This window comes from Rattus norvegicus, chromosome Y (genome assembly GCF_036323735.1).
Source record: "Rattus norvegicus strain BN/NHsdMcwi chromosome Y, GRCr8, whole genome shotgun sequence".
NCBI lineage: Eukaryota > Metazoa > Chordata > Mammalia > Rodentia > Muridae > Rattus > Rattus norvegicus.
Genome location: NC_086040.1, coordinates 26,244,586 through 26,261,964, shown reverse-complemented (window position 1 = coordinate 26,261,964; position 17,379 = coordinate 26,244,586). Strand labels below are relative to the sequence as shown.

General features: G+C 37.3%; 1 long non-coding RNA gene across 1 annotated transcript in view; it reads left to right on the top strand.

Moving 5' to 3' along the window:
* Window positions 1-2,468, top strand: part of LOC134484332 (uncharacterized) — a 99,961-nt gene extending 97,493 nt beyond the window's left edge. Inside the window, exon 6 of the long non-coding RNA XR_010061731.1 lies at window positions 1,908-2,468. This is a non-coding gene — a long non-coding RNA (uncharacterized LOC134484332). The remainder of the gene's footprint in view (window positions 1-1,907) is intronic.
* The last annotated feature ends 14,911 nt before the right edge of the window (window positions 2,469-17,379 follow it).

The window sequence follows — 17,379 nt, the reverse complement described above, 5'->3', positions numbered from 1 at the left end:
ATAATAGCCAGAAGCTGGAAAGAACCCAGATTCCTTCAATAGAGGAATGGATACAGAAAATGTAGTACATCTTCAAAATGGAATATTACTCGGCTATCAAAAGCAATGCCTTTCTGAAATTCATAGGCAAATGGATGGAACCAGAAAATATCATCCTGAGTGAGGTAAACCGATCACAGTAAAACACACATGGCATACCCTCATTGATAAGAGGCTATTAGCGCAAATGCTTGAATTACCCTAAATGCACAGAACTAATGAATCTCAAGAAGGATGACCAAAATGTGAATCCTTCACACCTTCTTTAAAACGGTAACAAGAATACCCTTGTCAGAGAATAGGGAGGCAAAGTTTACAGAGGCTGAAGGAATACCCATTCAGAGCGTGCCCCACATGTGGCCCATACATATACAGCAACCAATCTAGATAAAACGGATGAAGCAGCAAGGAAGTGCAGGTCAATAGAAACTGAATGTAGATCTCTACTGAGAGACAAAGCCAGAGTATGGCAAATACTTAGGCAAATGCCAGCAGCAAACCACTGAACTGAGAAAGGGATCCCAGCTGAAGGAATCAGAGAATGGCTTGAAAGAGCCGAAGAGGCTCAAGACCCCATATGCAAAAAAAAAAAAAAAATGTCATAATTCCTTTTCTTTCTACTTGGTTGATTTCAGTACGGAGTTTGATTATTTCCTGCTCTCTAGTCCTTTTGTTACATTTGGTTTTTATTGGTTCTGAGATTTCAGGTGTTCTGTCAAACTGCTAGTGTACCAGAGCTCCTGTTTCTTTGTGGAATCTCTCATAGCTATGAGTTTTCCTCTTAGCATTGTTTTTTTTTTTTTTTTGTGTTCCCAAGTTATGCCTTCATTGTCATTAAATTCTAAAAAGTCTTTACTTTTTTTTCTTTATTTCTTCCTTGAACTAGTTCTCATCGAGTAAATTATTCTTCAGGTACCATGTATATGTGGGTCTTTGGTTGTTCTTGTTGTTATTGAAGACCATTCTTAGTCTGTAGTGATCTCATAGGATGAATGGGATTAATTCAATCTTCTTGTATCTGCTTATGCCGGTTTTGTGATGGATCATAATTTCAGTTTTGGAGAAGGTACCATGTAGGACTGAGAATAAAGTGTCAGGAGCCATAACAGGACAAGCTAAAAACTAGCAGGTGATCATCCTCAGATGGACAGCCTCGGATTATTTTATAATCCACAACTGGTTTGCCCTTATTAAGCAAGGCTGTAAGGGATTCATTTTGGGAAAGTTTCCTGCTATTGAAGTGCTATTCCTGTTGTTATTATTAGATATATATAACAATCCTTGAGTAAGATCACACACATTTGGAGCAGATCTCTGCAGGCCACAAAGTTGTACTGTCCCACAGTGATGCTATACAGACAAATAGATGAATCTTTAGTCTTAATAATGATCCTACAATAATTCCTAATATTATATCAATGGTCATTTAGCTTTTTATAATGGGACTTCTATAAGTCTCTTTCTAATAGTCAAAATTGCAGTGACAACTCTGCCAGTCTCCCAGGTATCACCAGTTAATTGTTCTGAGATAGTAAACAGTCTTTCCCCTACTTAGGACACATTCCAAGAGGTTGCAAAACAGTTATCAAGAGACATAAAAAGAGAACAAATGATTTGTTACAGGTGCAAGGACAGAGGATAAGATATTGACTGGGTTTATCTGTAAATAACTTCTCTATCAACTATGGTTTTGGATATTCAGTGAACCTGTAGAGCTGACACTGGTGATGAAGGTTTAGCCAGATAATTACTCCTGATGGATATTCACGTAAACATTCTCGGTTGTAAAATTGTATATCAATTCATGCTTTGATCTTTCATATGAAATAGTGATAATCATTGTAACACGTGATCATGTATTCTGAAAGATGTTTAGGTGCTGAGGACAAAGAGAAGACACACAGAAGGACTGAGACAGAAGGTCTGAACTGGAAGGACAGAGACAGATGGACTGGGCTCGATAGTGGCTGAGCTGAAAAATCCGGTTTGAGATAAGGAGAACTGAGCTAAGTAGAGCTGATACAAAAAGATCTGGGCTGAGAAGAAATGTAGAGAGGAATAACTTATGTAACATAAGAGAGCAATCAGCAGAATGCAGAAGAAAAGAGGAAAAAAGAAGAAGCTGGAAAGAAAAGAAGGTGCAGGCAGGTTTGTCCTTACCATGGGACAGAAAAGGTCATTTCTTAGTACTAATGGAGGCTTAGTCTTGTTAAAAGGAAGAAGTCTTTTCTCTTACAAACTTGGTATGAATAAACTTAGCATTAAAAGGGTAGAAGCGATTTCTTTCTCTCTGAAATAAAGATTGGAGTCCATCTTTCTGCACTGGTCCTTGGTCTTTTGCTCAATATGCATATGTAAGTATGGATGTCTGTGTAAGTATGTAATTATGAGTTTTTGTGTGTAAGAATGTAATTGTGAGATTGCATGTAAGTTGGGCCCAGCTGTATTTGAGAGGAAATGTATCAATGCACGTTTATTGAATCCAGGTGTGAAATTATGTTTATGCATATTTGACTATGTAAAAGTTTTACTTCTGTAATTGCTATGCACTTCTCATGGTTTAGTAGAAGTTTATTGCTCCAAGCTTCTCCCTAGCCTGACAAGCAAGAAGCATAAGGACAAAAGGGAAAAGGCTCCAGCAAGTAATCCTCTACTTTATCTCCTGCTGTCTTAGAATGAGGTGGTAAGTGCCAGAGACTGCAGTTTCTGGTCTCAGACGGCAGACCAGTTACAGTAGCAAAGCATAGTGACTGAGACATAGATAAGTAAATCAGGTACAGTAACATAGTAACTTAGACTTAGATAAGTAAACTTATTATCATACAGCAACCAGAAATATCTTCTAAGACAAAAACTTACCACATATATCGTAAGACAAAGTCTCACCCTCCGCTAACACTCTTCCTCCACAGCTGCCTCAAGAAGAACCAACAGGAGAAAGAAGATCAATCTTAGGGCTGGCCCATGAGGAGGTATATTATTTTTTTTTTGTTTTTTTTGTTTTTTTGTTTTTTTTATTAACTTGAGTATTTCTTATATACATTTCGAGTGTTATTCCCTTTCCCAGTTTCCGGGCAAACATCCCCCTCCCCCCTCCCCTTCCTTATGGGAGTTCCCCTCCCAACCCTCCCCCCATTGCCGCCCTCCCCCCATAGACTAGTTCACTGGGGGTTCAGTCTTAGCAGGACCCAGGGCTTCCCCTTCCACTGGTGCTCTTACTAGGATATTCATTGCTACCTATGGGGTCAGAGTCCAGGGTCAGTCCATGTATAGTCTTTAGGTAGTGGCTTAGTCCCTGGAAGCTCTGGTTGCTTGGCATTGTTGTACTTTTGGGGTCTCGAGCCCCTTCAAGCTCTTCCAGTTCTTTCTCTGAATCCTTCATTAGGGGACCAATTCTCAGTTCAGAGGCATTCGCCTCTATATTTGCTGTATTCTGGCTGTGTCTCTCAGGAGCGATCTACATCCGGCTCCTGTCGGTCTGCACTTCTTTGCTTCATCCATCTTGTCTAATTGGGTGGCTGTATATGTATGGGCCACATGTGGGGCAGGCTCTGAATGGGTGTTCCTTCAGTCTCTGTTTTAATCTTTGCCTCTCCCTTCCCTGCCAAGGGTATTCTTTTTCCTCATTTAAAGAAGGAGTGAAGCATTCACATTTTGATCATCCGTCTTGAGTTTCGTTTGTTCTAGGGATCTAGGGTAATTCAAGCATTTGGGCTAATAGCCACTTATCAATGAGTGCATACCATGTATGTCTTTCTGTGATTGTGTTAGCTCACTCAGGATGATATTTTCCAGTTCCAACCATTTGCCTACGAATTTCATAAACTCGTTGTTTTTGATAGCTGAGTAATATTCCATTGTGTAGATGTACCACATTTTCTGTATCCATTCCTCTGTTGAAGGGCATCTGGGTTCTTTCCATTTTCTGGCTATTATAAATAAGGCTGCGATGAACATAGTGGAGCACGTGTCTCTTTTATATGTTGAGGCATCTTTTGGGTATATGCCCAAGAGAGGTATAGCTGGATCCTCAGGCAGTTCAATGTCCAATTTTCTGAGGAACCTCCAGACTGATTTCCAGAATGGTTTTACCAGTCTGCAATCCCACCAACAATGGAGGAGTGTTCCTCTTTCTCCACATCCTTGCCAGCATCTGCTGTCACCTGAGTTTTTGATCTTAGCCAATCGCACTGGTGTGAGGTGAAATCTCAGGGTTGTTTTGATTTGCATTTCCCTTATGACTAAAGATGTTGAACATTTCTTTAGGTGTTTCTCAGCCATTCGGCATTCCTCAGCTGTGAATTCTTTGTTTAGCTCTGAACCCCATTTTTTAATAGGGTTATTTGTTTCCCTGCGGTCTAACTTCTTGAGTTCTTTGTATATTTTGGAAATAAGGCCTCTATCTGTTGTAGGATTGGTAAAGATCTTTTCCCAATCTGTTGGTTGCCGTTTTGTCCTAACCACAGTGTCCTTTGCCTTACAGAAGCTTTGCAGTTTTATGAGATCCCATTTGTCGATTCTTGATCTTAGAGCATAAGCCATTGGTGTTTTGTTCAGGAAATTTTTTCCAGTGCCCATGTGTTCAAGATGCTTCCCTAGTTTTTCTTCTATTAGTTTGAGTGTGTCTGGTTTGATGTGGAGGTCCTTGATCCACTTGGACTTAAGCTTTGTACAGGGTGATAAGGATGGATCGATCTGCATTCTTCTACATGTTGCCCTCCAGTTGAACCAGCACCATTTGCTGAAAATGCTATCTTTTTTCCATTGGATGGTTTTGGCTCCTTTGTCAAAAATCAAGTGACCATGGGTGTGTGGGTTCATTTCTGGGTCTTCAATTCTATTCCATTGGTCTATCTGTCTGTCTCTGTACCAATACCATGCAGTTTTTATCACTATTGCTCTGTAATACTGCTTGAGTTCAGGGATAGTGATTCCCCCTGAAGTCCTTTTATTGTTGAGGATAGCTTTAGCTATCCTGGGTTTTTTGTTATTCCAGATGAATTTGCAAATTGTTCTGTCTAACTCTTTGAAGAATTGGATTGGTATTTTGATGGGGATTGCATTGAATCTGTAGATTGCTTTTGGTAAATTGGCCATTTTTACCATATTAATCCTGCCAATCCATGAGCATGGGAGATCTTTCCATCTTCTGAGGTCTTCTTCAATTTCTTTCCTCAGTGTCTTGAAGTTCTTATTGTACAGATCTTTTACTTGCTTGGTTAAAGTCACACCGAGGTACTTTATATTATTTGGGTCTATTATGAAGGGTGTCGTTTCCCTAATTTCTTTCTCGGCTTGTTTCTCTTTTGTATAGAGGAAGGCAACTGATTTATTTGAGTTAATTTTATACCCAGCCACTTTGCTGAAGTTGTTTATCAGCTTTAGTAGTTCTCTGGTGGAACTTTTGGGATCACTTAAATATACTATCATGTCATCTGCAAATAGTGATATTTTGACCTCTTCTTTTCTGATCTGTATCCCTTTGATCTCCTTTTGTTGTCTGATTGCTCTGGCTAGAACTTCAAGAACTATATTTAATAAATAGGGAGAGAGTGGGCAGCCTTGTCTAGTCCCTGATTTTAGTGGGATTGCTTCAAGTTTCTCTCCATTTAGTTTAATGTTAGCAACTGGTTTGCTGTATATGGCTTTTACTATGTTTAGGTATGGGCCATGAATTCCTATTCTTTCCAGGACTTTTATCATGAAGGGGTGTTGAATTTTGTCAAATGCTTTCTCAGCATCTAATGAAATGATCATATGGTTCTGTTCTTTCAGTTTGTTTATATAATGGATCACGTTGATGGTTTTCCGTATATTAAACCATCCCTGCATGCCTGGGATGAAGCCTACTTGATCATGGTGGATGATTGTTTTGATGTGCTCTTGAATTCAGTTTGCCAGAATTTTATTGAGTATTTTTGCGTCGATATTCATAAGGGAAATTGGTCTGAAGTTCTCTTTCTTTGTTGTGTCTTTGTGTGGTTTAGGTATAAGAGTAATTGTGGCTTCGTAGAAGGAATTCGGTAGGGCTCCATCTGTTTCAATTTTGTGGAATAGTTTGGATAATATTGGTATGAGGTCTTCTATGAAGGTTTGATAGAATTCTGCACTAAACCCGTCTGGACCTGGGCTCTTTTTGGTTGGGAGACCTTTAATGACTGCTTCTATTTCCTTAGGAGTTATGGGGTTGTTTAACTGGTTTATCTGTTCCTGATTTAACTTCGATACCTGGTATCTGTCTAGGAAATTGTCCATTTCCTGAAGATTTTCAAATTTTGTTGAATATAGGTTTTTATAGTAAGATCTGATGATTTTTTGAATTTCCTCCGAATCTGTAGTTATGTCTCCCTTTTCATTTCTGATTTTGTTAATTTGGACACACTCTCTGTGTCCTCTCGTTAGTCTGGCTAAGGGTTTATCTATCTTGTTGATTTTCTCAAAGAATCAACTTTTGGTTCTGTTGATTCTTTCTATGGTCCTTTTTGTTTCTACTTGGTTGATTTCAGGTCTGAGTTTGATTATTTCCTGCCTTCTACTCCTCCTGGGTGTATTTGCTTCTTTTTGTTCTAGAGCTTTTAGGTGTGCTGTCAAGCTGCTGACATATGCTCTTTCCTGTTTCTTTCTGCAGGCACTCAGCGCTATGAGTTTTCCTCTTAGCACAGCTTTCATTGTGTCCCATAAGTTTGAGTATGTTGTATCTTCATTTTCATTAAATTCTAAAAAGTTTTTAATTTCTTTCTTTATTTCTTCCTTGACCAGGTTATCATTGAGTAGAGCATTGTTCAATTTCCACGTATATGTGGGCATTCTTCCCTTATTGTTATTGAAGACCAGTTTTAGGCCGTGGTGGTCCGATAGCAAGCATGGGATTATTTCTATCTTTCTGTACCTGTTGAGGCCCGTTTTTTGACCAATTATATGGTCAATTTTGGAGAAAGTACCATGAGGAGCTGAGAAGAAGGTATATCGTTTTGCTTTAGGATAGAATGTTCTATAAATATCCGTTAAGTCCATTTGACTCATGACTTCTCTTAGTCTGTCGACATCACTGTTTAATTTCTGTTTCCATGATCTGTCCATTGATGAGAGTGGGGTGTTGAAATCTCCCACTATTATTGTGTGAGGTGCAATGTGTGTTTTGAGCTTTAGTAAGGTTTCTTTTACGTATGTAGGTGCCCTTGTATTTGGGGCATAGATATTTAGGATTGAGAGTTCATCTTGGTTGATTTTTCCTTTGATGAATATGAAGTGTCCTTCCTTATCTTTTTTGATGACTTTTAGTTGGAAATTGATTTTATTTGATATTAGAATGGCTACTCCAGCTTGCTTCCTCTGACCATTTGCTTGGAAAGTTGTTTTCCAGCCTTTCACTCTGAGGTAGTGTCTGTCTTTGTCTCTGAGGTGTGTTTCCTGTAGGCAGCAGAATGCAGGGTCCTCGTTGCGTATCCAGTTTGTTAATCTATGTCTTTTTATTGGGGAGTTGAGGCCATTGATATTGAGAGATATTAAGGAATAGTGATTATTGCTTCCCGTTATATTCATATTTGGATGTGAGGTTATGTTTGTGTGCTTTCATTCTCTTTGTTTTGTTGCCAAGACGATTAGTTTCTTGCTTCTTCTAGGGTATAGCTTGCCTCCTTATGTTGGGCTTTACCATTTATTATCCTTTGTAGTGCTGGATTTGTAGAAAGATATTGTGTAAATTTGGTTTTGTCATGGAATATCTTGGTTTCTCCATCAATGTTAATTGAGAGTTTTGCTGGATACAGTAATCTGGGCTGGCATTTGTGTTCTCTTAGGGTCTGTATAACATCAGTCCAGGATCTTCTGGCCTTCATAGTTTCTGGCGAGAAGTCTGGTGTGATTCTGATAAGTCTCCCTTTATATGTTACTTGACCTTTTTCCCTTACTGCTTTTAATATTCTTTCTTTATTTTGTGCGTTTGGTGTTTTGACAATTATGTGACCGGAGGTGTTTCTTTTCTGGTCCAATCTATTTGGAGTTCTGTAGGCTTCCTGTATGTCTATGGGTATCTCTTTTTTTAGGTTAGGGAAGTTTTCTTCTATGATTTTGTTGAAGATATTTACTGGTCCTTTGAGCTGGGAGTCTTCACTCTCTTCTATACCTATTATCCTTAGGTTTGATCTTCTCATTGAGTCCTGGATTTCCTGTATGTTTTGGACCAGTAGCTTTTTCCGCTTTACATTATCTTTGACAGTTGAGTCAATGATTTCTATGGAATCTTCTGCTCCTGAGATTCTCTCTTCCATCTCTTGTATTCTGTTGGTGAAGCTTGTATCTACAGCTCCTTGTCTCTTCTTTTGGTTTTCTATATCCAGGGTTGTTTCCATGTGTTCTTTCTTGATTGCTTCTATTTCCATTTTTAATTCCTTCAACTGTTTGATTGTGTTTTCCTGGAATTCTTTCAGGGATTTTTGCGATTCCTCTCTGTAGGCTTTTACTTATTTATTAATGTTTTCCTGTGCTTCCCTAAGTGTGTTCAGGTCTTTCCTGAAGTCCTCCAGCATCATGATCAAATATGATTTTGAAACTAGATCTTGCTTTTCTGGTGTGTTTGGATATTCCATGTTTGTTTTGGTGGGAGAATTGGGCTCCGATGATGGCATGTAGTCTTGGTTTCTGTTGCTTGGGTTCCTGCGCTTGCCTCTCGCCATCAGATTATCTCTAGTGTTACTTTGTTCTGCTATTTCTGACAGTGGCTAGACTGTCCTATAAGCCTGTGTGTCAGGAGTGCTGTAGACCTGTTTTCCTCTCTTTCAGTCAGTTATGGGGACAGAGTGTTCTGCTTTCGGGCGTGTAGTTTTTCCTCTCTACAGGTCTTCAGCTGTTCCTGTGGGCCTGTGTCTTGAGTTCACCAGGCAGCTTTCTTGCAGCAGAAAATTTGGTCTTACCTGTGGTCCCGAGGCTCAGGTTTGCTCGTGGGGTGCTGTCCAGGGGCTCTCTGCAGCTGCAGCAACCAGGAAGACCTGTGCCGCCCCTTCCGGGAGCTTCAGTGCATCAGGGTTCCAGATGGTCTTTGGCTTTTTCCTCTGGCGTCCGAGATGTGTGTGCAGGGAGCAGTCTCTTCTGGTTTCCCAGGCTTGTCTGCCTCTCTGAAGGTTTAGCTCTCCCTCCCACGGGATTTGGGTGCAGAGAACTGTTTATCCGGTCTGTTTCCTTCAGGGTCCGGCGGTGTCTCTGGCAGGGGTTCTGCCGCTCCTGGGCCCTCCCCCACGGGAGCCCAGAGGCCTTATACAGTTTCCTCTTGGGCCAGGGATGTGGGCAGGGGTGAGCAGTGTTGGTGGTCTCTTCTGCTCTGCAGCCTCAGGAGTGCCCACCTGACCAGGCGGTTGGGTCTCTCTCTCACCGGGTCTGGGAGCAGAGAGCTGCTGCGGGCCAGGATCCGCGGGTGTGGGACTTCCGGTAAACACAGAACGTGCCCGGTTCTAGAGAAATTCTGCTTCCGTGTGTCCCAAGCTCACCAGGCAGCTTTCTTGCAGCAGAAAGTTTGGTCTTACCTGTGGTCCCGAGGCTCAAGTTCGCTCGTGGGGTGCTGCCCAGGGGCTCTCTGCAGCGGCAGCAACCAGGAAGACCTGTGCCGCCCCTTCCGGGAGCTTCAGTGCACCAGGGTTCCAGATGGTCTTTGGCTTTTTCCTCTGGCGTCCGAGATGTGTGTGCAGGGAGCAGTCTCTTCTGGTTTCTATTTTTTAAGATGAAATGTTGTATTGATATTTGTTAAATACATTTGGTTCATACCTTGTTAGTTTCTTTGTGTCTTTGCTTAGTTTCTCTTTCCATGATCTGTCTATTTATGAGAGTGGTGTATTGAAATGTCCAACTATTATTGTATATGATATAATATATGTTTTGAGCTTTAGTAAAGTTTCCTTGACAAATGTGTATGCCCTTCAATTTGTAGCATAGTTATTCAGTATTGAGTATTTCTTGGTATATTTTTCGTTTGGTGAGTATGAAATGTCCTTTATTACCTTTTTTAATAACTTTTGCTTGAAAGTCTTTTTCATTTGATACTAGAATGGTTACGTCAGGTTCTTTCTTGGGAACATTTGCTGAAAAATTGTTTTACTGCCTTTCACTCTGAGGAAGCATTTGTCTTTGTCATTGAATTGTGTTCAGTTCATGCATCAAAATGATATATATATATATATATATATATACATACATATATATATATATATATATATATATATATATATATATATATATATTCAGTTAGTGTTTGTCTTTTTATGTAGAATTGAGTCCTTTGATATTTAGTGTATTTGGGAACAATTGTTGCTTTTTTCTATTTTTTTTTGTTAGATGTCAAATTATGTTTCTGTGGCTATCTTATTTAACTTCTTTTGTGTTTTTTAAAAGTAGATTATTTTCGTGCTTTGTGTGGGGTGTAGTTTCCCAACTGGTGCTGGAATTTTGGATCTACTATCTTTTGAAGGACTGGATTAATGGAAATATATTTTGTAAATTTGCTATTTACATGGCATCTCTTGGTATCTCCATCTATGTAGTTGAGAGATTTTATAGTAGCCTGGGGTGCCATTTTTGTTCTTTTAGGATTTGTGTGATGTATGCCTAGGATCTGCTAACTTTCATAGTGTCTTTTATGAAGACTGGTGGAATTCTGATAGGTTTGCCTTTTTATGTTACTTGAACTTTTTCCCTTACTGCTTTTAATATTTTTTCTTTGATTTGTGCCCTTTATATTTTGACTATTATGTGATGGTAGAAATTTCTTTTCTTGTCCAATTTTTTTGGAGTACTTTATTCTTTTCATATGGTTAAGGTTGTCTCTATCTTTAGGTTAGGGAAGATTTCTAGTATAATTTTGTTGAAGATATTTTCTGGCCCTTCAAGGTGGGAGTCTTCATTCTTTTCTATACCTATAATCCTTAGGTTTTGTCTTCTCATTTTCTCTGGGATTTCTGGGATGTTTTGGGTTAGGAGTTTTTTGTGTTTTGCATTTTTGACAGTTGTGTCAATGCTTTCTTTGGTACCTTCTGACCGTGATAATCTTTTCTATCTTTTATATTCTGTTGTTTGATGCTTGCATTCTTGACTCCTAATCTCTTTCCCAGGTTTTCCATATCCAGAGTGTCTCTCTTTGTGTGTTTTTTGTTGTTGTTGTTAATATTGTTGTTGTTGTTGTTGTTATTGCTCTTTCTGTTTAAATATTTTTTTTCCTGATGGATTGTTCACTTCCTCCACCAGTTTGGTTATTGTCTCCTGTAATTCTTTAAGGGAGTTCTGCATTTCCTCTATAAGGGCTTCTATCTCTTTACATCTGTTGTCCTGTTTTTCTTTGAAGGAGTTACTTATGTCCTTCTTAAAATCCTTTAACCTCATCATGTTAAGTGATTTGAAGTACAAACATTTCTTTTTCTTTTCTGTTGTGTTGAGGATATCCTAACCTTGCGTTGGTGTGAAAACTGGGTTCTGATGATGTCATGTAGCCTTGGTTTATGTTGTTTAGGCTTTTATACTTCCCTCTCGCCATCTCATTATCTCTGGGGTTAGCTGTTTTTACTGTCTCTGACAATGGATTGAACCTCCTGTAAGCCTGTGGGTCAGCACTCGAGGGACACTAAATCTCTCTGGAAGGATCTTGTCTACCAAGAGCTGTGGATCAGGATCAGCTACAAGGAATAGATATAAACCAAAAGTATATTGTAACAGACTGCACCTCTGTTCCTGGGTTCTGAGGGCTCCAGGAAGTTCCCTCTGAAGAGTGTTAATCTCTCTTGTGCTCTTTAGTGTGTCATCACTCCTGGAAGTCCAGCCATTTTCTGGTGGTGTCTGGCCACAGAGAGATGAGGTACAGGTTCAGCTCTGGAAACACAGCTGTATGTCCTCTTGGTTTTTAATCTTTCACTGAAACAGCTCACAAATAAAATTTGACTCCATGACCAGTCAGCCCCTAGGAATGATCATTTCTTTGTATCTTCAGAGATGGGACCACAAATAAATTGCACCTGGCATTTTTAAATGGGTGCTATGAATTAAAATTAGGTATCTTATAATTTCATGTCAAATGTATTCCTAGCTGAGATAATTGCTCAGTCAACAAAGAATTGCTGTTGAATATGAAATAGACTATCGCTGACAAATAAAAATGTTTAGGCAATGTCATTTAATTCATTGAATTGTAATATATTTATGAACTCACATTATTACTTCATGGTGGTTTAACCAATGCATGGAATGCATATTCATTAAAACGAAGAATAGTATAATGTTTATTTTTTACAACTTACTAAATCGTGCAATCAATCAATCAATAAATAAATAAATAAATCTCCATTAATGTACCAGGCTCCATAATAGTAGTATAGTTTAGGAATGAATAAAAAGTATTATGAACTTTCTTTAATTAATACTGCTTTATACACAAGGAAAAAGAAAGAAATGAATGCATAAATCAGTATGTTGGAGTCAATATCATGCAAGTAATTGAAGAATCTATTTTAGAAAAAAGGTCATGGAGATTTTCTTAGGGAAGTGACATTTAAGTTAAATAAAATGAAACAGAATTGAACTATATTTTGGGCAAAATCACAGTAAATATAAGTTCGATAATAGGATGAAGACCTTGACATATCCAAAAGTACATATGAGAGAAGTTTGTATTGATTCAGAGATAGAAGAGCAGTCCAAATAAAGCTGATGCTTAGGCAATGTCACATATGGGAATATAGAAACAATATTAGAAATAGAATTTTTATTTACAGAAAATGTATTAGAAATCATTGAGTAGGTTTAAATAAGTTTGTTTAACTCTGTATGTATATAGTAAAGGACTCTGGTTACTTATGTATTATGAAATGTTACAGAGAATGATTTGAAGGAAGTTTTTGAAGTCTATATGGAAGTAGTGTCAATGATAATGAAAAAGAGTCATATCAGAGAGCTATGTTGGAAATTGATGTGTTTTGTAGTAGAATGAGGCTGGGGTGGGCAGGAAGAAAAGAAAGCCAATGTCTTTTTTTTTTTTTGAGCAAATGAAAAGATGTTGGTGTTATTTTCTAAGATGTGAAATATTTCATGATAAGTGGGTTTAGGAGAATTTTCAAGGAATTTATTTTAGATCGATTTACTTGAAGATGCTTGAAAGAACCTCTAACTCACTAGACATTCCTATTTACTGTTCATGGTTTGGTGATTTAAGTCATTACTCAGACCATAACTAGCTGTTATATAACAAAAACTTACTTTAATATCTGTATTTTTTCAAGTTATATCCTCATATTTAATTAAGAGGAAACCTATGATTATACTACATGCTTATTTAGTGTATTCAGACAAAGTATTTGTCCATTTACTTATTACAAGCATTTTGGATTGCAATTAGAATTTAATCCAAGTTTATGGGAGCTGACACAGCAGTTTGATTAGAATTTATTAGCTCATGAATGTGAATTTCACCAAAAGAAGTCATTTGCTTAGATTTTGTAAATTTGCAAACCCGAGAAGACTAAAAATTGTAATAAATTCTAGCTCTTATACTTTTTATCTTTAGTATTTTAGTGTGATATGATATACATGCAAAAATTCCTTATCCAGATGATTTTTAACTATAATATCCACTACTATTTAGCATATCAACAGTATTTTAAAAGTATGAATAACATATGCTTTCAGAAAATTTTCATCAAATGAGCCAGAAATTCTTCATGATTTCAAAACATCATGACCATTTTGAACCGAATAAAACACAAATCAGGAAAGGCAGAAAATGATTGACACATGTACTGTTCTTGGTTTTAAATTTAACAATCGTGCGAGTTATAGGATAGAGCTTTGAAAGTAGAATCAATGAGAGGATGAAAAATACTGAGGAAGAGTATTTAAATTGAATTCTTGCTACATGAAAGAAAATACTGGATCTGAAGTTAAGGTACATTCTATAAAATGACCCTCTTCTTCTGCCACTATATATTCAATGCTTTGGTATTTGATCGTATAATATGTTCCATAAACCTATCAATGATTCTGGTTATTCTTAATTAAATGAACATGCAGTTCAGCTGATTTAATATTACACATTATCTTAATGTTCTTCTGTATCTTTGGATATTAAAATATAGAGAATTATTTTGATTTGACTAAAATTTTATTGTTTGTTTATCATATAAAGAAGAAATTATTAACAAAGAATGGATACCTGATATTTTCTAAAAAATGTCAATAGAGGTTTAAACTGTATATGTAAGCTCAACCATTTATACCTTCTCCAAATGAAACTCATTGAAATGTCACTACTCATATAGGACATAAAGGGAGTAATATATAGGAATAAAATCATCCCCTATGCATCCAGAACCATCCATTATCCACATGATGAAAGCCAATATTAGGAAGTGAAGTTGGTACAGCCACATTGCAGAATAAATCAGCTTCATTCAAAATGAAGATTGAGCTGGAAAGTGATTTGAACTAAGTACAGTTAAGAATATGAAAATGCCAAAAATTGCAATTTTACTAGGTGGTATGTCCTTGTTGCAGGAGGTATGTAGTTAGGGGTAGGCTTTGAGGTTTAAAGGACTGAAGCTATTTCAATCCAGTTTTCTCCACCTTCCGCTTGTGTTCTGAGATGTAATCTTTCAGCAACCTCTGCCTGTGTATCTTTGCTCTGATATCATCCATCACTGATTCTTATATTCTGGAATGTAAGTCCAAATAAATTATTTTTTTATAAAGGAAAGAATAATACAAACGAGTTTAATGTTATGAGAAGCAGACCTGGTTTACCTGATATGGTTGCCTTTTCCCTTCTTAGCTTGGGCTGTCACACTTCTGCTATGTTGAATGAGATGTCTTCACATTCTCTACTCTCACATATTGCAGTTTGTCACCTGGTCCTCAGGACCTCCTTATACCTGGGGCTGTATTTTTTTTCTTGGAAGTTAGAAAGTTTGTAATTTCCTGACTTTGGTGCAGGGTTAAAAGTAAATGGGAAGTGAATGACATACATACCATAACTCTTCTGTATTATTCCCTAAATGGGGGTTATTGGAAGATGGGATTACTGAGGTGAGCAGAAATGAAAGGTGCTGCTTTACTTGAAGTGTTTTCTTACCTCATTCTGTGCCCCTGTAAAGGACCAGCCTTATCTCTCAGACCTGGCCATGTTCCTGTCACTGCTCCCCTGCCTTTCTCTTGCAGCTCTTAATCTAGGTCCTGCTTGCCACTCTAGGTTTCATATTGACAAGATTCAGCTCATTTCCCTGTGATCCTGCTCTGAAACATACACAAGTTTTTTTTTTTCTTTTCAAACTTTCAATTTTTATGTTGGTTTTTGTTTTAACTCTTTTATGAAAGTCTTACAAGAGAATCATTCAGGGATGTCTGTTTTGATTGGAATGAGAAAATAATGAAAAATCTTTTTTCAAAATTACGGGACATGTTCATGTCTACATTTTCTCTTACATACACCTGCCATGCTAGTTTATCTCCCTGTCTTCTCCTGAGTTCTTTCCTCCCATTGCTACTTGGATACTGCGTCTTAAGACTTATTGCAGAACCTTGAATGCTGACATACACAAGGAAGGTGTTGATACTTCACAACATTTCTAACCCTTTTTCTTCCTTCTCTCTTGTTTGAATTAATTTGGATCACTGTGCTCAATAGTACAGTGCTATAGTGCTTGGGCCTTGAAAATACCTGTTATTATTGCCTTGTCATAGTTTTACAGCTCAGGGTTGGACCTACTTACACTTTGGAATCTTAGTCCAAGAAGTTTGAGAACTTTAATAAAACCTTGTCAGGAGCTACATATGCTTTTAAATAATTACTTAATAAATTGAGGCATATAAAACCCTTTAGTAAATCATGGAAAAAGGAGTCTGAAATTCTTACTTCTGTAAAGTACTTGAAAAACATGAAAGCGAGAAAGACCATGGCTCGCTCACTCTTGTTATCAGATAGGGCGCTGAAATATGACTTTAGTTTTCCTGCGATTTCTGGTTAGAACATAAAGATGTCTGTTGTAGTTTGCATTAATGGATTGCTTATATTAATACCCCTTTTGCTATTGTTTTGGTTTTCTCGCTTCATTGTTCCCATAAGAGCCTTAGCTCCCCTCTCTGTGTAGATAAAAGGTGGTTCAGTCCAGCTATTATTGTTCTGGCACACAAACTACTTTTTGGGAACAAATGTTCACCATTGTATAGTTGAAAGTGGTTTCAAATTCTTCCCTTGTCCTCGTTTTCTTGTAACAACATACTTCTTTACATCTTCTTCAATTGACTTTATTGACCACTCTCTAATCCTATTATGTATCTGTGTGTATGGAAGAAAGTGCTTTTTAAATTTTCTGTGGTTAGTGGGTTTATTCTTCCATAAACTACTACCCAACAGCACATGACCTCAGGCCATTACTGGGAATTATTTTATGCTGGGATTTTTGGGGGAGGATAGTGTGAAATTCATCACTGTCCTTTGTTTCAGAGATTTTTATGTTTGAATAAGTAACCCATACTATACAATTAGCCAACTAACTCTTGTGTTCCCCTTCCTGTATGGCTGCTGGTGTAAATAAATTGCATTTTGTCATTGATAAACAATAATAAAATCACTTAAAGACACAAACACACTTAAAGACAGAAAGTATTCACAAAGAAAAATCCATTTAAATGGAGATAAAATATAAACAAAATAAAATCAAAAGATCCATTCAGAAATCATGATATTAAAAATGTCATTATCAAACTACAAATTTGTAAGATGAGATAGTAATAATATATATTTAAGTAAAGAGGAAAACATTAAATGCACTGTGTGCCCAAAGAGTTCATTCAAAATGTAGTATATAACCAAGAATGGAATTTAGCTCTCACTCTTGCTACAATAGAGGCAAAATGGAAGGATTACTGCTAGGCTAAACCCAACCTGGAATGCGTAGTGCCAAACTATCAAGAGAGATGATGTTTGAAAAATACCACATAAAGAAAATATCGATAATAAAAACAAATATAAAAATAAGAAAGTATTGAAGACAAGCCCTAGTCCATGGTAATCTGATAAGGTGCATGGGATTATTTGAATATTCTGTTATCTATTGAGACCTGTTTAGTTATTGAGTATATGGGAAAGTTTAGAGAAGTTACTTTGAGGTGCAGAGAAAAAGGTATGTTCTATTGTTTTAGGATGAAATGTTCTTTCAATATCTGATAAATCCATTTGGATAATAATTTCTGTTATTTTTACTGTATCAGTTTAGTTTCAGTTTCCAAAAATGATCCATTGATCTATGTGGAGTATTGAAGTCTCCCACTATTATTGTGTCCGAGACAATATAAGCTTGGAGCTTTAGTGATGTTTCT